This window comes from Ambystoma mexicanum, chromosome 14, assembly GCF_040938575.1.
Source record: "Ambystoma mexicanum isolate Mex_15411 chromosome 14, UKY_AmexF1_1, whole genome shotgun sequence".
NCBI lineage: Eukaryota > Metazoa > Chordata > Amphibia > Caudata > Ambystomatidae > Ambystoma > Ambystoma mexicanum.
The window spans coordinates 564,676,012-564,703,819 of NC_090940.1; the positions used below are offsets into that span (position 1 = coordinate 564,676,012).

At 46.8% G+C, this 27,808-nt stretch overlaps 1 long non-coding RNA gene across 1 annotated transcript in view; it reads left to right on the plus strand.

Annotated features, from left to right (window-relative positions):
• Nucleotides 1–26,205, plus strand: part of LOC138526971 (uncharacterized) — a 223,251-nt gene extending 197,046 nt beyond the window's left edge. The window contains exons 3-4 of the long non-coding RNA XR_011283793.1: nucleotides 11,798–11,879; nucleotides 26,049–26,205. This is a non-coding gene — a long non-coding RNA (uncharacterized lncRNA). The remainder of the gene's footprint in view (nucleotides 1–11,797; nucleotides 11,880–26,048) is intronic.
• The last annotated feature ends 1,603 nt before the right edge of the window (nucleotides 26,206–27,808 follow it).

Genomic DNA, 27,808 nt, shown 5'->3' on the forward strand with positions numbered 1-27,808 from the left:
TATTTTGTTCAGTGTGGAGACGTTGAATTTGAAACCCACCCGTTCTGTTATTGTAAATTGTAATTGGTTATTTATAACGCGCTTAATATCCAGAAGTTTCTAAACGCTGACCGGGAGATCGAACCTGTGTTGCTCAGCCTCTTCTTGCTTCCAAGACTAGTGCATTGCCCCTGAGATATCCTTCCAAGACTGTCCTACACATTTTTGTATTCATATTTGTGTTTTATGTAGTGCCAACCCCGCTCGGGAGCAAAAAAGGTAGGTATATGCATTATAATGAACACAATAGGTCAATGTACAAGACAAGCCTGGAGTGTCCTAATCCGGAAACAGTGCATCCTTAGTCAGCGCCAGGAATTCCCGAAAAAGCAGGTTCTTAAGATCTTTTCTGAACTGCAGGAGTTTCGTTCCTGCCCATGGCAGAAAGACCATGTACAGTCCCAGATTTACCTTTTCTTCTCTGCCTGTCATACGCCCATTCTATCTGCGTCTATGGGACAGGTGGAAACGAGTCCACCATTAGAGTGTGCCGCTACGCTTTACCCCGTTCAGCATTAATGGTCTAGTTGATTCCAAGATGGCCACCCTCAGGAACTCAAGACCAGCATTCCCGCACAGCACATTGCGTTGCAACTGCCCTGGATATTCTCCTCACTTGCCTCTTCGGCAGCAGATTCCTCTCTCAGTGCTTTCCCCATTTGGGAACACTGAACGCTTCCCCTTGGACTTCCTCGCTGCAATCTTCATGCTTCGGAAGAACCAGAAGCCTAAGGACCAACCGGAGAATGACATCTACTCCACCAACAATCCTCCCAGGGTTTTTTTGCCCTTTGTGGGGTTTTTCCCCTTTCTGGCTGTTGTGGGACTGCTGCCACTGGTCTTCTGGTTCTTTAACCGACCAGAGTGACGTCGTCCCGCGGCAGGCCATACCTACATAAAAAGAAATCATCAATACTAAAGGAAGAAAGAAGCTAACAGTGCAGGAAGACTCAAGTGCAGGTGAGGAGTGGGATCTAAGTCCTGAGCATAACAGTGAACCTGATAGTTTGCAACGCCTGCATACTCCCAGTATGGCAACGACAGAACAACTGCAGGAGCTTGTAGCCGCTGTACAATTCGTCACCATGGAGGTACAGAACTTGAAGGTGGAAAACTTGGTGTTACGACAGTTGGTTTCTACCCGGGATCTCTCTCACACGGACCTTCCTCCTACGACACTCTGCTCACGGAAATATGACAGCTCTCCCAAACAACTGAAGAAATTCATCGGGGCATGCAAAGTGCATTTCGCCTTTTGCACTACCACTTATGCTTCAGACCTAAGTCGAGTAGGCTTTATGTTCTCCAATTTGGTGGGGAATGCCCTTACCTGAGCTACTCCTACCGTTACTAACAATGGTCCAATCCTCTGAGACTATGATGCCTTCATGAACCGACTAAAACAGACCTTCGAGTGCCCTGAAATCACCTTCACAGCCTGTGAGGAGCTGTTGGACATCCTACGGGGTCAGAAGGGCCTCCTATCCTACATCACCTTGTTCAAATGCCTGGCATCCGAAGCCAGATGGCTGGTACAAGCACAGTTTGCCATTTTCAGATGAGGTCTCAAGGAGGAATTGAAAGATGAGTTGGCCAGGATATCCCGACCGTCCTCCTTTTCTGAGGTTCTCTCTACGGTCTTACAGACAGAATTTCGCTTGGGAGAACGCAAGAGTGAGAAGAGGAAACAACAGAATTCACCATGGCCGTCAGCTCCCTACACCTCTCCCATATCGGGAAGCCAGAATAGCAAGGAGGAACCCATGCAAATTGGTACCACTCGAGCACCATTTACCCCCGAAGAAAGGAAACATTGTAGGGACTCAGGGCTATGTATGTACTGCGGGTCCTCATCCCATTTACTGTGGAACTGTCCTGAAGTGCCACCCTGGCATTTGGGAAATGGGCAACCTCAGACCTAGATGGGACTACGGTCCGAGTTGTGCTAAGAAGTCCCTACGTCACCCTGGCTGTTTCACCCTCCCATGTGTCCGAAGATTCCAGACTCATGGTGGGGTCTCTTCTTCTGTTGTGGAGAAACAAAAAGGTGCATAGCCTTGCGCTCAGACTGTGGGGCAGCAGGCAATTTCATTGATACCCTATGGGCAGTCAAGGTGGGCATTCATCAGGAACTCAAAGACGAGGATCAAAAGGTAGAAGGTGTGGACGGTACACCATTGAGTTCAGGCCCAATCACTCATACCACCAAACCCCTACAAGTCTCCATACAAAAACATGTGGGGGAATTGACCTTCGATATTATGAGGGCAGCACACTACCCATTCATTTTAGGTATTGCTTGGTTGCGGAGGCACAACCCCACTATTGACTGGACCAAGAATACCCTCAGCTTCCATTCCTCGTACTGCAAACAGCACTACCTGCACACCAAGCACTATCAATCTGCCCTTCTCCAGGTGGTGGACTCTGACACTCGCACTATGCAATGTGTTCCCGCAGAACTCAGACGATTCAGTGCTATCTTCATTGAGAAGAAAGAACACGATCTGCCGCCACATCGACCCGAGGACTGTTCCATTGACCTGGTACCAGGGACATTTGTACCCTTTGGATGCATGTTTTCATCGTCCCTCAGGGAAAAGGAGGTTCTTCCTAAGTATATTGATGGCAATCTAAAGAACAGACTCATCCAACCTGCCAGGGCATCTTTGTTCTTTATCACCAAAAGAGATTCTTCCGAACTGCGTCCCTGCATTGACTACTAGGGGCTTAACCAAGTCACAGTACGAGATCAATACCCGATGCCTCTGATTTCAGACATCATAGAGGTTGTCCAAGGGGCTACAATCTTTACTAAAGTGGATCTCAGGAATGCACACCATCTGCTCCGCATCCACGAAGGAGGCGAGTAGAAGACCGCGTTTAGAACACCCTACAGACACTATAATTATCGTGTCATGCCTTTCGGGATGGTCAACGCCCCTGCGGTTTTCCAGAGATCTTTTGTTCCACTCTGTTATCATCTACCCGGATGATATCTTGGTTTATTCTTACTCTGACCAAGACCATTCTAACCATCTAAGGGCCATTCTATGTTTACAAGACAACCATCTCCTGATACAACCTGGCAAGTGCCTGTTCAAGGTTTCCTCTGTCCCATATTTGGGTTTCCTGTTATCTAAAGAAGGAATCAAGATGGACCCAAGACAGATATCAGCCATTCTAAGTTGGCCCGCTCCGTCTTCCATCAAAGATGTGCAGGGGTTCTTGGGGTTTCTGACTTTTATCGCAAGTTCATTGGAGACTTCTCTCATACAGTCCTTCCCATAACAGGTTTGTTAAAAAAGGACAAGATACAGTTTCAATGGATTCCTGAGGCATAATCCGCCTTCCAACTCCTCAAACTGAAGTTCAGTCCTGCCCTGATACTCCACTAACCCGACCAATCCTAAAGATTCATTGTGGAGACTGAAGCTTCGGCCAATGCAGTCAGAGCCGACCTACTCCAAGAACATGACGCTGTGGAAGATCCTGTGGCCTATCTATCAAAAACGCACACTGCTAGCCAGAGCAATTACTCAGTGATAGAGCGGGAACTCGTTGCCATGAAACTTGCCTGCAACCCTTTTTGATCAGAACAGACCACAAGAACCTCAAGGCCCTTCAACAGTTGGAATGTTCAAACTCCCGACAGGCCCGATGGGCTAATTTCTTTGCACACTCTGATTTTACCATTACCCACATTCCCGGCAATCAAAATATCCTTGCGGATGTGTGTCTCGCTGCTGTTTTTCTGAACAACCTGCGGCTGGGCTCCAGGAGAGGCTTTTTCCGGGAGGAAATTCATAAACACAGTCTCTACTTTCTTGAGTCAAATCAAGGCAGCCACCTCATGGGAATCCCCTGCTAGCATTTCCTCTGATCTGGTGCAAGAGAGAAAGAGCCTTTGGTTCATCAACAAGAAGCTATTCATTCCCCAAGATCAACTCCGACAACAGGTTATGTTGTGGTGCCATGATCACAAGACTGCGGGTCATAGAGGAACCAGAGGGACCGAGGAACTCTTAAAGAGAACCTTCTTTTGGCCTTGGATGTTGACAGACATCCCTAAATACATCAAGACATCCCCGCAGTGTGCCCAGAGCAAATACTGGTTTAAAAAATGCATTGGATTGCTGGAACAAGCACCTTTACCGGACCGACCATGGAGTCAGATATTAACAGACTTCGTCATGGACTTGCCGGACTCTCAAGGATACACTTGTATTATGGTGACAATAGACTCGCTCACCAAATGAGCTAATTCCTCCCCCTTTCCGGGGGTTCCATCTGCTTCCAGTATGGCAGAAGTGTTTGTTAGGGACATATTTCTTCTACGCACGTTACCCGATCAAATCATCCCGGAGCGAGGAAGTCAATATACATCGCGATTTTGGCAAGCCTTGTGTAAAAGATTGGGCATTGAACAAGCTCTTTCCTCTGGATTCCACCCACAAACCAACGGGCAAACTGAACGTCTCAGTGGAACTCTGGGGCAATATCTACGGTTCTATATCAACCTACATCAAGACAATTGGCTTTCACTACTACCAACAGCTGAGTTCTCTTATAATAACACCATCACTCATCCCTGGGCTTAGACCGTTGTACAGTACCTATGGCCTGCAACCCCGAAGCATTCTTCCGGTGACATCTCCAGACACTAACATACCTACCATCGAAGACAAACTACGGGAAATCATGGAAGCCCACAAGACAGCCAAGGAGGCCCTAACGGATGCCCAAAAAATGTACAAGGCTCAGGCTGACCAGAAACTCATCTCAGATGCTCGTTTAGTGGTTAGCGCCAGGGTATGGCTGTCTACTAAATACCTACCGAGGTGGGTGCATCCCACTAAACTCTCACCACGTTTTCTGGGTCCCTTTGAGATCTTGTCTCAGATCAATTTGGTGGCCTATCACTTGAAGTTACCCAAGAGCTTACATCGGGTACACTCGGTCTTTCATGCTTCTCTTTCACGACCGGCTGATGGTCTCACAGCTGCGTCTCCCATCCGCAGAACTATCGATCCAAGATCTGCCAACGAAGAAGAGCACGAAGTGTCATCCATCAGAGACTCACGCTATCGGATAGGTCGCCTAGAATACCTGGTGTCCTGGAAGGGATACCCTTCTTAAGAAGACTCTTGAGAACCCAGCTCATATGTCAAGGATCCTCACTTTTTCTGAAATTTCCATGCCAATCACCCGGGCAAACCCGGCCATCCCCGTATTCGAAGGGGGCTTACTGCCATATATGCCTGTTCTATCAGTGTCTATGGGACAGGTGGAAACAAGTCCGCCATTAGATTGTGCCGATACACTTTCCCCCGTTCAGCATTAGATGTCTAGTTGATTCCAAGATGGCCACTGCTGGGAACTCAAGACTAGTATTCCTGAACAGCACCTCGCGTTGCAACTGCCCTGGATATTCTCCTTTGTTGCTGCGCTCCGATTCACTTTCCTTGGCTTTGGTAAGCCTGTTCTAGGTCTCTTGGACCTCTGGTGCGTTCGGCTCCGTGTTTATTTCTGTTTCTCTGCTTGCTCGCTTCTATCCACAGGGCTTCTCTGCTCTGCCTGCCTTCCTGTTGGCCACCCAGCTCTGGTGTCCTGTTCCCTTGTCGAGCTCTTCACCCTCCATGCCTCTTCATAGCGCGGACCCTCCGTTGGCTCTCTCTCCCTTTCCCTGCTCTCTGCAGTAGTAATCTCGTCTTTCTGGCTCCCGCCGCTACTGCTCCTAGCAGTAGAATCTCCTCTTCGGCAGCAGATTCCTCTCTCAGTGCTTTACCTGTTTCGGGAACACTGAATGCTTCCCCTTGGACTTCCTCGCTGCAATCTTCACGCTTTAGAAGAACCGGAAGCCTAACAACCTACCGGAGAATGACATCTACTCCGCCTACAATCTTCCCATGTATTTTTTTTCCCTTTGTGGGCTTTTTCCCCTTTCTGGCTGTTGCGGGACCGGGACAACTGGTCTTCTGGTTCTTTAACCGACCAGAGTGGCATCGTCCCGCGGCAAGCCACACCAACATAAAAAGAAATAAAACATCAGTACTAACGGAAGAAAGAAGCTACCAGTGCAGGAAGACTCAAGTGCAGGTGAGGAGTGGGATCTGAGTCCTGAGTATAACAGCGAACCTGATACTGCCTTAGTCCTGTGACTGTCCCAGGACTTTCTGACCTACATTGCTTGGGTCTACCCATCACATTTGCTGTAGGGGCCTCAACCATACTTTCCTCGCTGCATGAAAACTCTATTTTTCTAATTATAACCTGAGCTAATCACATTTGGTTCCCACCAGTTTAAGGGTGAATTCCTTATGAAATGTATGTATTGAAGATGTTCACTACAGGAATGTGAACCTCTGTCTCCATTATATGTCCTTATTGCTGGGTGTCCAATTTTGTATTTTATTTGAATTTTTGTTCAGCCCTGGCCGTACCCAAACGGTCTCGGAGCACCTTCAATGGTTCAAAGTTTGAAAAGTTGGGAGTTGAAAAAAGAACTTACAAAATGTTTTCAGGAAAGGATAGGAAGATTAGGATAGACAAGTGATAGCAGTGGAGGAGGGCTGGGCTATGTGTGGGGAAACCGATATGTTTTGAGGCTCTTTCTGAAAGTGGTGATGGAGGATGAGGTGCGTATGTGAAGAGGTAGGGTGTTACATGCCCCTGGGTGCTCAGTGGGCAAATGCTTGTTTTTTGCATGTGGGTTTGCAGGGTGGAATATGTAGGTGTTGGCTGGCTTGTCTGGTGTGTTTGTGTGGGTGATGGGTTTGAGTTTGTCATGAAGGTCAGATGGAGTTTTTTTGAGATGGGTGGCTTTGAACATAATGCAAAGTACTGTGAAGGCAGTCCTCTGGGCATGGGGAGCCAGTGGAGCTGGGCGAGAACGGGCATGATGTATGAATGTATGAGTAAGTGGAGGTTGAGTCTGGCTGCTGGGTTTTGTATGGCTTGCTGGGGGCAAATGTGCTGTTGGGGAGTGAAAAGAAGAGAGCATATCCACAGTCCAGCTTAGAGAGAGCCAGTGCTTGGCCTGCAGTGCGCAAGTCATCAGGAGGAAGGATATGTCTCATTTTGTGAAGGAGTTGTAGTTGGTGATTGGAATGTTTTGGTTACATTACAGCAGCTATGTGGTGTGTGAAGAAAAGATGGTGAAGCCAAGGGATTTGACAAGTGTGGAGAGGTATATGTGTGGGTTAACCGAGGTGAGTACTTGGATCCAGGGTCAGGTCAGGATTGTGCCTTGGAGGACAGAGAAGGAGGTATTCTGGTTTGGAAGGGTTGGGCTTGACGAAGTGAGTGGCCATCCAGTTGGTGATGTTGGAAAGACGGGTTTTAAGGATGTGGTCTTGTGAAGGGGATACAATTTAGAAGTATATTTGTGTCATTTGCGTATTGTTGGAAATGGACGTTGTGGTTCCTAAGGGACTGTCCAAGGCCACTCTTCAAGAGCCAAATCCACTTCATGTTTTCTAGGTTTTAAAAAAATATATATTTCGCTACAGTGAACCAAAGTGTGAGTTCATTACATAGTCCCTGGTTATTATGAAAACCTGGTGTAGTTGGTGCTCGCAAAGGCTTGGATAAAGATTGCTATTCTGGAGTGTGCTATTGTAGAACATGGGGTTGTGGGATATATTTACCCACTCAGTTGTTCTCCCTTCCATAACAAAGCTGCACTTCAGCAGAATCAGCAGAATGGCTGCGCTGGCTCCTGTGAGCACCATTGCCTCACACCAAAACTGCATTTTTCAGCTACAAAAAGATGGCTGCACCATCTTGCCAAGCATATATTGGGCAGGATGGAACAAGGGGGCACACTGAGAAAGCTTGCCAGTGTGTTCTTACATGAACAAAGGAAGGGAGTGGAAAAAGCAGTGCTGCTTTGCTACAAGCCCAAAGTTCCCATGAAAAAGGGGAAATATTTACATTTAAAAATGATGCCACTCTGATGCTCTTTTCCTCTGATTCCTCATCACAATACTTTTATTAATGAGACCTTCCCATGCCCCTCCACATTCACATTGTGCTCTAAGCAGACAAGAGCAGTATTCCTGAATGATAGGCTGATGTTCAGATCTGAAGAAATCAAAAGAAGCTTTACTTCAGCTACACAGGAAACGCTTTACTTTTTGGCTACAAAATGTCAAGGATCAATGCATCAAAAAGGCCCTGGCTTTCTGGGCCTATGTCAATTTCAGTGCATCTGTGTGTTAACCCATTGCTGCATACCAGAAGCTAACTATGGCTACAAAACAATGTGGGAATTCAGATGAAAGAGAAACATCTAATTTGCAAGGAAAATGTAGTCACCACAAGTTTAAAATGTACTTTTGCAAACTAAGAAAAATACTTGTTTAAAGGTGTATGTTGGATAAGGCCCTGCCCGTATCTAGCAATGTGAAGGGGGTTTGTGCTGGGACACATACGTGGGAGATCTTATTCAACAGGCTGTATTCTGATTTATAACAAAAATAAATAAAAAAGAAATTAAATTGCATTGGTTTTAGTGGGGGAAATCAGCCCAAACAGGTTTCTGCTTGGGGGTTGCCAGCAACAGAAGGCCCCTCACAGTAGATGCTAGAACACACAAGTGATAATTGCTACTTTGGCAGACTTTCGTCTGGGCTGATGCCTCTTACAATGGAAGCTCCAGGACACCAACCCCTGAAGTGGAAGCAGCCATAAACCTTTAATCAAACTGGGAAAACCCCTCCCCAAACTCGGCTGAAGTACAGTTGGAGGTAGCTGAAGAGAAACAAATGGTCCCAGTGAAGGACAAAGGATGCCCATTTGTTTCAAAAGGCTATTTTATTAAGAAACTTTGATGGTGGTTATTTTTGCAACAGAAATTCGCAGGAATGTAAAAAGTTCATAGTTTTACTGTAAATTTGTGGGTTTTATTTTAAGATGTTGTAGCCTTCACTGCCATATAGGGAATAGAAATGGCAGACAATGGAAGGAAAGTGTACATGATGCCAATGTAAAATTGAATACTGACATGCCTGATAATACATACACGCGTGTAAAGTTATATAATTTTAGTCTGAATATTTCACACTAAAAATGACTAATAATGATTAGAAGGGCAAAACAATGTCTTACAAATTTTAGAGTTGGACTGGCATGTTCTGCATAAAATATGTACCCTGCTTATGTAATTTGTAAGAAGTCCCCAACTGTACAAATGTGCCATTTATGGCAAAACTTGATATTAGCTGTAACTGTGGGAGGTTCTGAACATTGTAAAACTCGCATCATAAATCTGACATCATGCCCTTGAACCCAACCAGCTGGGAGGAAGGCGGTAACTATCTCCCCTGACCAATCCAGTTGTTTAGAGGCATGCTTAGCTAAGCCTGCCGTATAATTCTATGATGTCACCATGCTCTAAAAAAGGGTGGCTGACAAAACTCTGGACAGACTCTTTCCTGAATTTCCTGTGCCTGCTTTCTGGATCTTCTACATTCATCTTGCCAGATTACAGATCCGACTGCAAAGCCAAAGCATAGCTGATAGCAGCATCCACAGAAAGGACAAATCATTGCTGATCCTACCCCAGCAAGGCCTCAATCAAGAAACTCCCTCTAAATATCCTAATAACCTAAGGGAAAAGCTGTGGTGTTGTTGTGGGAAGCATCCTGAAACCAGACTGGCTTTTTGCGCACTAACTGCATGCCCGGTGCAACCCTGCCATCCAGCTTTCCTGATTATCTGGTGACCAGACAGGACCAGCTGTTGTTCTGCTAGGAGAGTCCACTGCTACCTGGTGACCCGAGCCCTGGAGTCCAGAACCCACTTGACTATTCCTAATCCCAAATTTAAGAGCGGACTGTGAGGATCCCCCATCCCATAACACATACTCTACCCCACCTTAACTTTTGCCATTGCGCCACTCTCCAAGCAACCCTATCTATACCCTGATAACTTGTCTAGACTGTTTTCATTTTCTGTGCACCCTGTTCTTGTTTCCTAGTGTTAGCACAATTCTTTCCTTCATCTCATCTTGTAACTCATTAGTAATATTTGGAATAATTTCCCACATAGATCAGAACACAGCGGGAAAAGGTTGATGTCACAAATCACTCTTTGGACGGACCGTGGCTTTCTTTAACAATATAGTCAAAATAATTTAGTTTAAGTAAAATTTGCCTTTCATTTTGTTTAACCGATTTTCTCTTTTTCACTGCTCTATTTTCCTAAAAACAAACTTTATTCGACTTTCCAAATCTCTCTCAATTCACCAACTATAGCCCTCCTTTCACTTCTAGATTGTCCCTGTGCCGTGCATCTATCCCCATGCCCAAAAACCGCATTCCGATTCAGTGTTTTTCACAAGTTTTTTGAAAAAACATTTTTACATTTAAAGCTAAAAAAAAGTGTTAATGCAATTTTTCCATGTGTGAATTCGGCTACACTGTGTTTTCAATTTCAATCTGTTTTGAGAACTGTATGCTTGTGTGATACCTGCCTGATGGTTGATAGTGAGATAAGATCCCTAATACTGTGATAAAACATACATATATCATTATTTAACACACAGATATTAATTATTTGTCAAAACCTGAGTGACATTTTAGGCCTTTGTTATTTTGTGAGGGAAGTTCGGATGTTGATTCTGTTTGCTGCCTCTTATCCCTGACTACCTGCTGATTCTTTCTATCCACTCAGAATTTGATTATTAGTGGGTTGAGGGAAAATTGCAGGGCTAACCTTAACTTGGGTGCTATCTATCCTATTTCAAAAAGTGCTCCTATTCACTTGTTCTTTGGATATGGTCTAGTTGAAGGTTAAACATTGTCATTATCACCCTATTGGTGATTGCTGCCCATTATTAAAATGTGTGTGATTTTTGTGAAGTTTAAAAATAAATCAATATTGTATTTTCACCAACAGGCCTAGTTCATGGTCCATTGTGGCCCGGGGTATTTGTAAAAGGGAGTGTGAGACGGGTCGGGTAGCGGCTGAATTTGAATTCATTGAAATTAAAGAAAAAGCATTCCCATTGAGCACTACATCCCAGGCTAAGACCAAGTGTCCTGGTCAGTGTGTGACGCCTGCTTGGAATCCTTAACAGGGTTTAGTAACTTTGGCCTCCAAATCCAGACAGTGTTCCATGAGGATTCACAAGTGATGTGTGCCATTATAGCATATCATAATCACCCTACTCCTACAGTAAGACTTCACCCACATAACATGTCCTGCGCCATGGCCTTGTCACTAGGTTTAGTTGTCCACGGTATTGTTAGCAAGTGAATAACAGTGGGGGATGTGTAGAGGGCGTTGTTCCCCTCTCACTCTCAAGCAATTGGCTATGGACACAAAAGGCCTGGGTTCCAGTCCCACATATCCAAAATGGTGCATACTCAGTGTGATGTTATTCCTAACTTGGTTTCCATGTACGGTACAATTGAAAAGGATAGAAGCTGACTTCCACCCCTTACATTCATAGCCAAGTGGATAGCTTCTGTGGTTAAAGACAAGAGGTATGTTATAAAAAAAAATGACCAAAAAAAGATTGATCAGAGAGATGCACCTCCAGGGAATAATTAATATGTAATCTGAAATAACTCATGGAACTTGATACGAATTTATGGATATCAATTCTTTTGTTTTTAATGTGTAATATTTTTTAGGGTTTAGCTTAGGCAGAACTGTGTTTTACAAAATGTTGTATTTGGTTCAATGGTTTTTATGATATGTTTGAAATGGATGATTTTAACAGAGGTCTTTAACTTTTGTTTGTCCATAGAATGTGAGCCGCCATTTGACTGGGGAAAACAGAGGAGGCAATAACCCGCTTGACATTCATGAGAATAGAATTGGCCTTCCAGGTATCAGATGATAAACTAAAGACATTGAAGGAGCTTGTCGGGGAAGTGAAAGGAGCCATACGGGTGTGTTTGGGGAAAGGACAAAAGTTAGGGCACTTTAACTCTGTATGCAGGATGGTGACACCAAGAGAGGGGTCCTTTTAAAATATGCCATTTTCCAAGAGTATGCCATCCTCTTCCCCAGAGACTAACATGGAATACCATACCAAGCGCTTACCAGATAATCATGCAACTTGGATAGTGCAAATTTACTTGGACACTACTGTGACAGCGAAAGTTGAGATGCAATGGGTTTGGAGACGGGGGTATTGTGGAAGCTCCAGCAACCGGTTCAACATAAGAACAAAGCATGGCAGTTTTGCAATTCCACCCAGTACTAGTGGCAGAAGGGCGATGGGGGAAAGAAACTGAAAACAATGGAATGGTGCCGGTCAACATGGGCAATGTGACAATTGTGGTAATCGTCAACAATCAACAAGATTGTTTCAGATCATTGTATCGTGTTGTTTGCGATCAGGCAAACTGTTTATTGAGAAACACACAGCAGTTCATGGCACCGGTCAGAGGTGTTGCTAGGTGGGGCTAAGGGGCTACAGCCCCAGGTCTTTTGGTTGTAGCCCTGGATAGAACCTCAGGGGCTACAACCAAAAGGCTAGTTAGCCCCGACTCTGACAGCCACAACATTGGAATAGCCCTAGATCTTTTCCAGACCTAGCAACATCGCTGGCACCAGTGTAGCCGAGCCTGTAGGTGTGCAGCGTGCATTCAGGCAACGTACAAGCAGAAATGCTGCAAGAGTTATGGCCCTTCGCGTCTGAGAGTGATGACCATGTTGAATAGTCTTTAGTTAGGTGAACAAGATGGACGTTTGGGACCACTTGGAGGAGGATCTTGGGGAGTGGGACAAGATAAAGGCAGTGGATGAAAGACTATATGTGGGTGTGTGAGTAAGCTATTGTGAGTTCATCCATTTTTCTATAGCGCAAACAGGAAGTCAGTTCTAACGAGGCACAGATCCTAATTTTTGCGTATGTCACCCTGAAAACTCTTCGCTAAAAGTAGAACCAAAAAGGACGAATCACAGAAGAACTGGAGAGGGGAATGAAACATTTTAATCAAAAATAGTGACTTAAAGTTTTTTTTTTCTTTTTTAGGAAATGAGCCATTAAGAGAGAGAGAGAGAGAGAGAAAGGTCCACAATGTATCCTTAAGAAAGGTCCACTCCTGAATGGTCCAGGCCATAATTCGATTGCTGATGACGTTCACATCATAATAGGACACCTGGTTTACATGCTGGTAAAACCTTTGAAATTTTGCAGACACGTTAGGTCCGTTACTACTGTGACAGGGGGGTCCCGTCCCAAAGAATCACTGGTGACTCTGGTGGGGAGCCGGTAAGAAGTACTACCTTCATGCTGTTGGTGGTTGGGTCTGCCCTCTGTATCGACGACATGACCTCACTTCTGACACCACATGTGACAGGGGTCCCGTCCCAAAGAATCACGCTGAGTCTTAACGAAAGTCCCAGGGTGTTTATTACAAAGCAAATGGTCAGAATGGCTGGTGATCTCAAGTTCATTCGGCTCTCTGGGTCCTTTGGGTTTCGTTTAAGGGCTGGCCCTTTCCTCTCTCGTCTTCCCTGGGACTGGCTATCACCTCCCAACCCCAGTCATCCCTATGGGATTGTAAGTAACTCAACGATTGGCAACCCCTATCTGTCTTTCAATTCTACAGCCTTCAGGTGTTTACCCTAAGACGTTGTATGTCTGACTCCCTAGAGGACTTCTAGCTTGCCCTCTCCTATTCAAGCTTTGTAGGATCAGAAAATGGGGACTGGTGCCTTCTCTCGCCTAGCATCACTCTCACTTCTTTCAGACTCTCTCACTCTTGACTCTTCGCTATACTCGTCTTTTATGCTGTTCTCCTCCCACCACGCCACTGTCCCTCCAAACTCTCACTCCAGCTTTCTCCGTCCACCCTTCAAGCTTACTTCCTTTCTCATTCCCATTCATATTACCACTTGTATCTATACCGCCATCCCTCCTTCTCCCTCCTCCCTCTCACTCACACTCTAATCCACTGCCTCCTGTTGTGCCTACCGCTCTACCTCTCCTACTCTCCTTACTCTGCTACTACCACCACCTCTCTACTACCACTGTCCCCCTTAAGGGATATGGTGCCCTGCTCACCCCTCTATTACTGACTAACAGGTCTGTCCTTCGCTTACTACTGCTACCACCTTCTGTCTTTACTCCCAACTACTACTACTAGCTCAGCCACTACCTCTGCTCCACTCCGCTACTCCTACTCTTCTCTCCCTTGCACCAAACCCAAAGGACCCAGAGAGCCGAATGAACTTGAGATCACCAGCCATTCTGACCCTTTCAAAAAAAGAGGGGTGAGGCACGCACTCCAATTCCTGGCCAATATACTACCTGAAAAAAGAAAAAGAATAAATGGGTTAAATCCCAAAGTGTCCAATTCACTGGTTTAGATCCCAATTGTTGCAAACATATTCACAGGGTTAGATCCCTTGTGCTGCATTGGTATTGCTGTTCTCCTCCTTCAAATATTCACAGGGTTAGATCCCTTGTGCTGCATTGGTATTGCTGTTCTCCTCCTTCATATATTCACAGGGCTGGATCTCTTATGCTGCATTTGGCCTGCTGTTCTCCTCCTCGTAAAGAGATTTCATGTCCCAACACTCTTCAGGGAGGCTGTGTTGCCTTTCACTTCAGGTGAATCCAATTAAATTGCTAATGCAGTCTCTAAGAATTATGGGAGTTGTAGTGAAATCATTAGTTCATTTCAGGTGAACCAAGGAAAGACTTCCCTCCAGGAGCACACATCTTACCCTTAGTAGGGGGAGGGGGGGAAACCAGAACTATGATTCTCCAGTGTAGGGAAAAATGTCCATGGTGCTGCAGCCTCTGGACTCTGGATCTTCACAAATTACATGTAAAAAAAGAGGGGTGAGGCGCGCACTCCAATTCCTGGCCAATATACTACCTGAAAAAAGAAAAAGAATAAATGTGTTAAATCCCAAAGTGTCCAATTCACTGGGTTAGATCCCAATTGTTGTAAACATATTCACAGGGTTAGATCCCTTGTACTGCATTGGTATTGCTGTTCTCCTCCTTCAAATATTCACAGCTCCCATAATCCTTAGAGACTGCATTAGCAATTTAATGGGATTCACCTGAAAAGCAAGGCAACACAGCCTCCCTGAAGAGTGTTGGGACACGAAAGCGATAGGAGGAGGAGAAATGCAGCAGAAGGGATCCAACCCTGTGAATATTTTGGCAGCAATTGGGATCTAACCCAGTGAATTGGACACTTTTGGGATTTAACCCAGTTATATATATTTTTTCTTTATTCAGGTAGTATATTGGCCAGGAATTGGAGTACGCGCCTCACCCACCTTTTTTTACATTCTGACCATTTGCTTTGTAATAAACACCCTTGGACTTTCGTTAAGACTCAGCATGATTCTTTGGGACGGGATCCCCCTGTCACATGTGTTGTCAGAAGTGAGATCATGGCGGTCATTCCAGGTTGGAGGTAAGTAACTGTCCTTAACTGCATGGCGCAAATAGTGTGTCTGTGTAGTCACAAGCCCACTAATAGAGGGCTATTACGACTTTGTGGGCACAAGCTTTGTGCCATGCCAGTAAGGGCATTACTGCCATGCCGCAAAAGGCCCCAAAAAGGCCCTTAACGGCATCATGTATAGCGCAGCTTGCACTACTGGCATGAACCAATGCGGCATTAGCGGCCACCACTAATAGCAGTCACCGCTATTAGCGTGACCGCTAATAACGTTCACTGTAAATAAGCAGTACCAGAAGTAGCGTCATCGCACAGGAACGGGAAGGAACACGGCGGCCATCTTTAAAAACACAATCCATTGACATCCTCAGCAGCCAAGACCTGTTTGATACTGCTGTTGGTGAAATATCATACTCTACCATACAACAATGTCAAAGGCTGTTAAGAAGGGCACCTGCTGCCAGCGCAAGGAGCGCTTCAATGAAGATGAGCTGGCCATGCTAGCTGAGACCCGGCAGGAACATGCTGACATCGTGTTTGCCCAGAGCATGAAGAGGGAGGCCATTATCCGCAAGAAAGAGATCTGGGCACTTGTGGCACAGAAAGTAAGCACAGTCGGGAACACCCCATGCACTATAAAAGACTGCAGGAAGCGGTGGGATGACTTGCGGCTGCGAGTATGCAACATACTGTCTGCCAACAGGTGCCAGGCAATGGCAACTGGCAGAGGAGCTAGCTCCCCCATAAAGCTGGCCCGATGGGAGGACATCTGTGCTAGCCTGATTGGCATGGAGGGCATAGAAGGTGTCGGAGACATGGAGTGCGGCGCCACAACATCGGCGGATGGAGGCGAGTGTCCTAATAAAAAACTGTAATGCAGATTCTGATGAAAGTCTACCAATATGTCTGTCCAAAGAGGCAAGCCATGGCCCAACACACACACATTCCCACCAAATTTGTCGGACGCAGCACACAAGCAGTTGCCTGCAGCAAGGCAATGCCGTACATGACACATACCACATACCACACAAAGATGCAAATAGCATAAGTCACACTGAATGCAGGCCCCAACAAACATGTATGTCACATACCATACGTCTGCCCCAACATGAGTGACCCTGACGTATGCCTGCATCACCCACCCATGTAGCAAGCAACGTGATCATCCAAACTCAAATGCCTATTACCCTTGATTGTGTAGATGATCAATTGTACAAATGTATGCATGATGCCTACCAAACCATCACTCATGCCGTCCCTCTCTTGGATCCCCACAGGCTCAGACCATGACAGTGATGTGCAGGACTCACCCCCACAGCAAACCACACCCTGGAAGAGGGCCCGGGAAGCGGCCAACAGGCCTTCCACCTCAAAGGGCCAACCCAAGGCCCGCCGTGCACCACCAATCAAACCACCTCAAGTTGCCAGGGCACCGGTGCTGCCAAGGGCCGTTGAGAGTGAAGCGCCAACACCTGTCGCACTGCCACACGAGACAGCTGAGGCTCCACACTCGGCAGAGTCCAGTTCAGATGGGAGGTGGCAGCACATAACAGGAAGAGGTGTGGGTGCTTGTGGAGGACGAATCCTCGGAACATCCCTGCACACCAAGTCCTGCACCATCCCCCCAGATCACATCTCTGGAGTCAGACCACGCAACCACCCCAGAGCAGTCTGGGGGGGAGTTATCCCAAGGGTCCATGAGCCCCATAGTGGTGCCCATCAAGGTCCACCATGACACACAAGCACCTTCCAACTCCACAGGTGTACCGGCAGGGCCGCAGCGCCATGAGGAGCTGACTGCCCTTGTGCGTTAGTTCATGGAAGACAATGCCCAGGCAAGGCAGGAGTGGCGGGAAAACATCACCTCTCTGGGCGAGACAATTACTGACAACACCGCCTACCTGGGCAAGATTATTGCAGACAATACTATCCGACTGTGCAAGGAGGTATCCGCCCTGCGGCAGGTCCTCAGCCATATTGCCGATGCCATGGAGGCAGAACGTCCGGCACCCCAGTTTGAGCAGGCGGCCACACCATCCTCATCAAGCTCAACCCAGACCAGCCCACTCCGCAGGTCATCGCGCACCCTGCGCCGGCCAGACATGCCGCCAACAGGTCCAGGGAGTGCAAAAAAAGTAGACTGGCCAGCCTGATGAAGGCATTAGATACTTGTTGGGACATGCCTGGGCGAGTTATGGGGGAGGAGGGGGAGGGTGTGTGGGGGAGTTGTGGGCGGAGGGGGGGGGTTAGGGTGGTGGTGGGTTAGTGCACTTTAGTTATCATTGTAAAATTCAATGCACCCGTTGTGTTAAAAGAAATACTTGAGTGGACATTCATAATTGTGCACGTATCATTGATTCATATACAGTACATAGTGTACATGTACCCCCATACCCAGTGCCCTCTGTCCTACTATCATGTCAGCCTCTGCTGCCATGTGTGTCAAAAATATTGTGCAATCACTGACTGACGCAGAGCACGTCCCCCCTGTCCACCGGCACCACGATGATGTTCCTTCATCAGCACCAGGTGGTAGCAGTTCAATATCAGGGGGCAGGGGCACGTTCCGGTGGATACACATATTGGTCAGTATGACACATGCCATGATGATCTTGGCCACCTTCTCATGCCTGTAGAGAAGTGCCCCACCCGATCGGCTAAGGCAGCGAAATCGTGCCTTCAACAGGCCAAATGTCTGCTCAATGACCACATGGGTACGGGTGTGGGAACGATTGTAGCCCTCCACCTGCCTGTTCTGTGGGTTTTGGACAGGGGTTGAGGAGCCACGTCTTCAAGGGATAGCCACTGTCATCTGCATGGGAGGCAACAAAAGGTACATGTCTGTCGAATCATGATGGACAGCTGTACTAGTCACACATGCCTGCAGATTATCGTTGGTCACATGTCCCTGGTTGTATGCATGCCATTTTCAGGGCCTCAATGTGTCCTGTACCATGGACTAATGGTGTGGGTTGCATCTTCAAGATGATACATGGTGTGCACTGCCGTCTTGTTGCACATGCATCGTGTACGCATACAGCTGTGTTTGTGTCAAATTTGTGATGTGTTGTGTTCTGTGAGATTTACTTAAAGGGAGCGTTGGCAGTAGCGGGTGCAATATTGGGCATTCAGCGCTGATTTTCCACATGGTCACATGCAGCATTCCTGTGGGTGTGGCGGCCCTGTGACAGACAATGGATTCCCTTGTTGGTTCAGTTCAATGCACTCCCAGGGATGCTTATCCTGTGTGGTGATTTGCTGGAGACAGCAACATAGTGCATATGCACTGCATGTTGCTGGATGGCGTTATGGAGGGTGAGGTCCACTGATGAGTGGTGCACGTGTTGTGGGATTTGCGGTGGTTTACTGATAGTCATGTAGTGATAGGTGTCAACCTTACTTCATTCCTATGGGATTTGGGTGTCATGTACCGTTTGTGATGCTTTGGGGCACAGTGTTCGGTAATGTGCACATTGTGCAGTCACATCAACATTGACAGCATGGTGGTGTGTGCATCTCTCCCCCCATTTCAATGCCATGTGCCAGTCATGCAATTTACCAAGCAGCCAGGCACGTCATCCAGCATGTCACTCCATGAAGCGTGGTAGTGTGGAGTTCCGCAGGACCATAGAGTCATGAGTTGATCCAGGATATCGGACACAACAATGTGTGATGATCTTGCTGGCGTCACATACCATCTGCACATTGATGGAGTGGTATTGCTTGCAGTTGCGGTACACCATCTCCATGGCATGTGGGACCACCAACTCCATGTGGGTGCAGTCGAGGGCACCTACACAATTTGGCATGCCTGCCAGTGCATGGAAGCCAACTTTTGTATCAAAAATCTCCTGGGGAGTCCGTGGTAGGGATATGTAGTCCCTGGTGTGCTTGAGGAGGGCATCCATCCCTTGGTTCAGAATGCGAAAAAATAAGGGTTGTTATATGCCATGCATGTGACCCACTGGTAGGGATATGTAGTCCCTTGTGTGCTTGAGGAGGGCATCCATCCCTTGGTTCAGAATGCGAAAAAATAAGGGTTGTTATATGCCATGCATGTGGCCCACTGTGTGCTGGTAGGTGCCTGTGGCAAGGAAGTGGAGCACAGACACTACCTTCAGTAGAGGGGGGATGGCGGTGCGTATTTCAATGAGGCTGACAATGTCGTTGTGTATCATGTCCACCATGGTGGGGATGGTGTCCCGGTCCAGACGGAACAGGGTGTGGATCTGCTCAGGAGTTAGGTTGAAAGGGCTGGCTCTGATGCGAGGAATTGGGGGCTGCATGCGTGGTAATGCTGGCTGCACTGGTGGGGCATGCTGGGCCCGTCTCACCCTCCTTCTCCTCCTGTGTCTCCTCTGTGGTGCCGGCTGTTGTTGTTGTTGTTGCTGGTGTGGCAATGCAAGCATGTCCTCCAGCTCCAGTATTGCTACAATTATTGGAATCATCTTGGTGTGGGAGTAGGTGTGGTGTGTGGATGTGCTCCTTTTGTACTCGGCCAGACTCCATTGTCTCCACCTGTGCTGATTGTGTGCACCTGTGGCAGTTGGGAACACTGCACATAGCATTTTACGGGTGGTTCGCGATGCCGGTATAACCGGCGTGCCAGTATCGCCTATTATCGCCTTCATGATGCTGGTGTTTGCTTGGCTGCCTACCTTGTGACTTCCTCGGATTTACGACATGCCGGTATTGCCGGTATGATGGGCTGCATGCCTGCGCCTATGCCGCTATACTGTTAATTACGGTACCGCTAATAGCGGTGTACCAGGTCAGAATAGGCCGGAGGCGTATGCAATGCTGGTAATCCTTTACCGGACAACGTTTTTCCATTACCTCCAACCTCGGAATGACCCCCCATGTCTTCAATACAGGGGGCAGACCCAACCACCAGCTTGAAGATAGTACTTCTTACCGGCTCCCCGACAGAGTCATCAGTGATTCTTTGGGACGGAACCCCCCCGTCACAGTAGTAACATAGACCTAACCTGTCTGCAAAATTTCAAAGATTTTACAGCATGTTAACCAGGTATCATATTCTTATGGTGTGAACGTCATCGGCAAGAGAATTATGGCCAGGGCCATTCAGGCGTGGAACTTTCTTAAGGATAAATGGGGTACCTCTTCTCTCTCTAACACACACAACCACTCCACAGACCCCCTCTCACCAACGGTTTATGCACTGCTTTCTGGTTTCACCTCCTCTGGTCTCTTGGACATCCTTCTCTACCGCCTCTCCTCACCCAACTTCCCCACACTTGCACACTCACACACACCTCCTTAAATACCCCCACCCCATGCCAGGATTGGCTACTCACCCTGTCCAATCACTTACCTGGCTCAAGGGGGTGTGGCAGGAGGTGGTGCTTAGGGAGGCTTCTAAGGGGCTGTAATCCCCGCCCCCTTTTCTGGAAGCATCTCTAGCAAGGGAAGGGAAAGAGTTTCTGAGGAACTGCGGTCCCTGTTTTATAAGGCCTTCTAATGGGCCTTTCAATCCTAATATCTCTGGTAAGCTGGTGGGAGCCTCATTATTAAGGCCTCCTTTTCTGAATGGCGTGTAGACCCCTGGAGACTTTTCTGCACCCCTTTATCGCGTGGCCGGTGTTAGGCTGCTGGCTCTCTGCTGCGACATAGTGCAAACTGCTGCTACATGGTGGCTTCCCTCTGCGGCCTTCCACCGTCAGTGTTCTCTGTCATCAACATCATGATGGGGAGAGGAGGGTGTTTGTACACACTCGCACGAGCACCTGGGAATGTTTGGGGTGGACTCCCCCCCCCCCTTCCCTGATGAGGCCTTTAAGCAGGCCTTGTCAAAATACACATAAACATCTGTGATCAGTTCAGAATACAAATAGGTATTTCTAGGAGTTCTGCAATTAGCGAAACAGACACACCGTTTCACATTGACACTCAGTGTAAACATTATCACTCATCTAGGTGACCAATGAAAGAGACGCCCTTCGAACGTGAAAGGGCAGGGCCAAAACACAATGCTGTTAGATACAAAGACTGACGGATGGACAAGTTATAAGTCATAGGGCTTTATTTTTGCCTCTATGTATCTCTGAGTCTGCATATAAGCAACGGCTAACCAATGTATCATGCAACAAAACTTTATGTACTAAGCAACATTCTGTTTGGGCCGCATTCTTGTAACCCTGAAACCAACCCTCTTAGGTTTCCTCATAGCGCCTCAATGCCTGTGGGCTGTAGCGCGCTCTACAAAACCCCCCCAAATAAAATAATAATACAAAAATAAAATAATGTAATACACCTTAGAGGAAACTGCTCCACGCCCGTGACGCAGCAAAAGCAAAATCATCAGGTCCTGCTGAAGGCCCTCTCACTGTGAAGTTATTAAGGGTTGAAACATGCATTTAGTTGTCCATTGGATGTGATGCTGTTTTTGTAAGTTTTCCCTCCCTGTTTTCATTGCACATGGCAATTCTATGTTTAGCCACACCGGGATTGCGTTGATTCTTCACTGACAGTTTTTTTGAAGTAATTTTTTTCAACAAAAAACTAATTGAAATATTTGGGATGGTGCAGTAAGGGGTTATAAGAGGTGGGGAGGGGGTTGGGGAGGGGGTTGGAGTAGGATTATTAATGTAGGGAAGGGTGGGAGGGATTGGGGATCCCCCAAATAAATTTAAAAAAATAATTTAATTCGTTTTTTCAAAATAATTTCAGCAAAAATAATCATTATGAAAAAACTCATGTCGGTAAAACGACATAGAACAAGGCACATCGCATCGTCGTTTGTGTGTCCCACCAAATTCTATATTCACTTTTAATGGTATCAGTATGTGTTGTTTCCAAGGATATTGGGTGCAATGGGAGGAAAACAGAGATGCTGATCTGAGGTCTCTGCAAAATCAAGAGATGTGCCCACACATTTTTTCATAATTCTCTCGATACCTCTCTTTGCACATTTGGATGCGGGCAATAGAAGAGATTTCTTTCTGTCCAACCTCAATTTCCTGGATCTAAATTATCACTGCACCGGAAAATCTCTGCACGATATGTGGGAGCATAATTTCTGGGATATCTGAAGGGAATTCTTCAAGACTTCCCAAGAGTCTGGCCAAAACAGTCATGAGTGCTGCACATTTCCTGTGAAACAAAATCAGTGTAAACAGTTGGAGTTGGGATTAGATTACAGCGCTATGGGTCTCATTATAAGTTTGCCGGTATCCCACCGGTAATTTTGGGGGGATACTGGGAAAGTGACCTACCGTTTCCACTGTCTGATATCCTGGAATTTCTGGGATATGACAGGTGGCAGAAAGAGCGGCAAATCCGCATTCCATTCCATGGAGCTCCATAGGACTCAATGGAGGCAATTGCCATTATTACCGGCAACGGTATTACCGGTGCCGGTAATACCAGCAGTTTTATTGCTGCTGAGGGCTGATTTACCTCCAGCTTAGTGGCAGTTGCTATGATAGGGCGGCCGGGTGCCGTACCCCCCCAAAAAAAGAGAGAAGCTAAAAGAGATTCAGTCAGAGAACTTCTCTGACTGAATCTCTTTTAGCTTTAGTACTGCTGCATTTCCTTTGCCAACAGCGCGGGGGCTTTGTGGCAAGGAAACAATAGTGTGTATAGGCTGGCCCGGCGCCGAGTCACATCCCAATTTAGTATATTTTTTTCTATAGTATAGTGCGTGGAGCTCGCAGCTCCACGCATTCTATGTGGCCCCTTTAATTAGAAGCCTGGCGGGGTGCTTCAGGGGTGGCCCCGCCAGTATGAAATGTGCGCAAACAGCGCACTTATTCCCTCCCCTGCCATGGATACAGTAATGTCATTGGCTGGCAAACAGCCAATGACATTACTGTATCTATGACTACTGGCGGCGCAGGGTGTGTGCGTGCGCCTGCACCGCCTTCAGACCCTGTTGACTGTTTCTCTTTCTTTCCAGCCATACGAGTCCGACGAGTCAACAACACGAGTGTGCTGCTGGCAGTGACCAGGCGCTGCAGTAAGTACCCCATTTCTTCTCTGGGCCCGGGGACTGGGAGTGTTACTTACACTCCCCTCCCGAGCCCAAACTCTGTGGTCCACCAGACCACCACACGGCCCAGGGCCAGGGCCGAGTCAACACTGAACAACGTGTAGGCCAGGGCCTACACGTCGTTCAGTGTTGCTGCCGAGCTGACTACCACCAAGGCTCGCCCCAAGTTGATGGCAGGCAGCTCGGCGGGGGCCGCCTGGGCCTAGCCTACTTTTCTTTACCCCCTGGTCTCTGCGTGGCCCAAGGGCCTTACCTTGGGCCACGCCGGACCGGTTTGCAAGGCCCAGGGCAGGCAGGCGTGCGCTGCAGCTGCCCATACTGCAGCCGCGGCCCGCCACGACCACTCCCGCATCTGCTAATTGTGCCGTTTTATATTTTGCCATTTTTTGTCGAAAAATGCCGAAAATATAAAACGGCACAATTAGCAGATGCGTCGGGAGAGGTCGCGGGCCGCGACTGCCATCAGACCTGTCTGCTTACCGGCAGGATAGCTGTTACGGATGGGCCTGGCAAGTCAGCCCCCTCCAGCCAGCTTGCACGGCAACAACAGACACTGCCATGGGGAGGGGGCAGAGGCTTTACTGCTGCGCCCAATGCTGTTTGTAGCCTCTCCGGCCATCAAGGCTGTAGTCTAGATCTCTATGGCGAGCAGTGACCGCCCCTCTTTTCGGCTCCGACAACAAGCTAAACAAATGTCTGTGAGAGGACAGTTAACATTGGACAACAATGCAAGTGAAAACAATGTGAACTGGTCATGCTAAGCCTTCCTGATGCGCAGTGCAAATAGGCCACATGTATGCATGCGTGCGCACTCTGGAAACCAAATATGATGTGAATTATGAGACGTTGATTGCAGAGCAGGGTCTCCAGTTTCTTCCGGTTGCACAGGGTAAATGGGGCGTGTGTGTCAGTGTCAATATGTTATTCCAGAGTCTGGGACTTAGCAGGACGAGGCCTGTGTTCTTGTTCTTTCCTTCAGGTTTTTATATAGTGCTTTGTGCTGGAGTCCTCCTGTTTCTAAGCTGATAGGGTTACCAAATGTAATGCTACTTGACCGTTAGTCAGGGGTATTCTAGGGTACTTGGACTCTAATCTGGCGAGGTTGTGGCAGCTGGTGCCGCATAGGCCTCTGGAGAAGTTTTTCATTGAGGCATGATCAAGCTTTGTCTGATCGTTATCTGGCCTTATGTCCCTGTTTAATTGGTGCAGGCTGTTTTGAAGGTGATTTCTCTCTTTAATCACAGCATATGTTGCCTCGATTCTGTAGCAGCGCTTTGATGCCCCGGCCGTTAGTGCTATAGCAGATTCCATAGACCTTGTGACCTTGGGTGGCTAAACAGCTTGCCTATACCTTTAGTAGCAAAGGGAATGATATCTATAATAAATAAGAGTTTCATATAAAACGCAAAGTCAGTGAATGCTCCATATTGGCACGTGTAGTCCAATCCTGGCCCCAAAACTACAGGAAAATCACATACCCCGGTAGTAGCATCTATGAAATAGAAGATTCCAACACCCAAGTGGATTCAGCATTCAGTGTGGCATATCATCAGAAGGCAAGAACTTTGATTATATAAGTGAGTTCCAAGGCAGAATATTATAATTGACATCTCGTGTACTCTTATGTCTGAAGGGTTTCTCATGATGGCACACTATTAATCATTAAAGTTCTCAAGCCTTTTAAAATCCCAAGTCCTCAGGCGGAAGCCCGGGTGGGAGCCGCAGTGAGGAGCTGCGGTAGCATCAAACGCAGGGACGGCGTCAGGGCATTTCAAACCTTTCAAATGAAAGGGGCCTCCCTTGAGCCTCAGAGGGGCCCCCAGCAACTGCCCCCATGTTGGCAGTCTGCAGTCTTCACAAATAGCAACATATTCTTTTAATTCCTGGGTTTAAATGTGCATGTGTATTTAACGGTCAGCCTGTGCTTCTTCTTGCTGTTTACCCACCTTCCCCTTTGACCTCGGCTCACTGCCTTGTGTTGTGCTTGCTTGATCTGTCTACCAGTACCTTCACCCCTTCATCCCTTGTTGTGGCCAGGCACGGCTGTAGCACAGCTACACTTGCCAGGCACAGTGCCACTTGCCAGGCACAGCTGTGGGAGAATTAACTACCCGTTGTTGTAGAAGCAGAAACATGGTGCAAGTTCCTGGGCATCATGATCTAATAGCAGTGCCTGGCAGAAGCTTACACCGTATGCACAAGGCCAAAATGTTGGCTTTGTCAATGCTTGTGTTTGAACAGGATCTCAGTGGCTTTGCCAATGCTGTTTTTAACAGGACTTCAGCGAAGGACACATAGAGTGCTTATAAATCGGGTACCTGAAGGGCTGCAGCAAATTAATTTTGTAATGTGAGCTCCGCAAAGTGCACTTTTAAAGCCCCAGAACGAAAACATTACAAAACGGTATATATTGCAGCGTTATACAACTGATGACTGGCACATGGTGGTAGTTGCTGGTACTTTCTTTACACATTGTACTAATGATTATTCTGGTGCGGCTTCAATGTTACAAGCAGTTAATTCTCTCTCCTTAATGTGTGAAAACCATTTTAATACTGCTCTGAGCCTGTTGCCCTTTCTCAGATCAGTCTCTCGCTTTCTCTTTACAGACAATCAGCAACACCTTACATGAACAAATCCAACCAGTCCAGGGCAATTGTGCAACTAAAAACATCGGACTTCAACCTCCACAGTGCACCTTCCGGGATTTGGATTTCCCATAGCCTGCGAAGGAGTTAAATTGCAGTGACCATTCTCCAGAACGAGGTGAGCTATCATGAGTCTTTTGTAGGGTTTGGTGCTCAGGGAACTCCAACTCTGTTTGTGTTCATCTGTAGTAAAGAAGGCACACAGCTATCTTGTTTAATTTTTTTTTTAAAAGAAGCCCATGTTAGTGGGGATCAATGAGGTGGGGGAAAATCTGATGAACAGTACAGGCTACAGATACAGAATGGCATCTATGACTAGCTGAGAGGGTGGCATGCGAAAATGGAAAGTCATACATATAATGCAAAAAGGCCTGCTTATGGTTCAACAGAAGCAAACCTGTCCATTTGGAAACTGTTTTTCAAATGGATAGGATTGGGTGGTGGTTCCCACTTACCTCATGATATCCTGGTATCTTCCCGTTGAATGGTATACAGTAATTTGTTTTACTGCTGTAAAATCCCACAGTCTTTCAAACATCAGAAGACCTTCTTTCTAATCTTCACCATTGCTCCCACAGTGCTTGGGAGGGGTTGGGGTTGTGTCATGCAGTCAGAAAAATCTCCCTACATTCTAAACAATGTTTTTTTAGAACAGTATAAACAGAACAAACTTGCCTCATTTCTTCCATAAGTACTAACTTGCCAAACAAGCTGCAATACGTACTGTGTGGCTGGTGTCACATTTGCTAATGGGCATGTGTGTTAACGCATGCATAGATAACATCAGCAACTATACTCAACTGTACTGGTCGATGATAAGTACAGCAGAGTTGTGTATAATTGCAGACGCTATCTGTGTCTAGTACCGACTAATTATACTTATGTGTTATTGAAGAGCATACCTAACAATGACTTCATGATCCCATCTACATATACATAATCATTTTGCTTATTAACAGGTGTCACTGTTGCCGAAAATGAATTCAGTGGACCAATTACTCTCAAAACCATTTTCCGGAATCGCACACAGTGAAAAACTGGAGGTGAAAAGACTAGGGCCTGATCAGCCAGATGTACAAATTGAACAGACCGCAAAAGATAGGGGAAAGGCTTAACACACACACATTTTCCATGGTGTGGTATGAAAAGAAGACATGGCTCACTGGTAGCATTGCTAAGCGGTCTTTGTTCTGCTTCCCTTGCCTGCTGTTTGGAGGTGACACGGCCTGGACAAAAACCGGAGTCACTGACTTAAAGCATTTGTCAGAAAAAAAGCAAGAGACATGAATCGTGCAAATCTCATATTGAGAATAGATCACAGCTGTGCATGTTGTGAAGTGTAAACATTGCAAGACAGTTGGATGATGCCTATCGCCGGAGCGTGATGAGGCATAATGAGGATGTGGATAAAAACCGATACATCTTGTCCAAGTTAATAGACTGTGTGCGTTTCTGTGGTGCGTTTGAATTGGCTTTATGTGGCCATGATGAAACTGAAGACTCTTTAAATCCTGGTATATTTAGAGGCCTGGTGGATTTTGTATCCAGCATAGACAGTGCAATAGAACTACACTTAACAAAATGCAACAGTATTCAAGGGCACTTCAAAAAAATTCAGAATGAACTGCTGGACTGCATGCTCATGGTCACCAGAGAGATCATTGTAGAGCAGTTAAAATGCACTGATTATGTGGCTATTCAGGCAGACGATACAACTGATG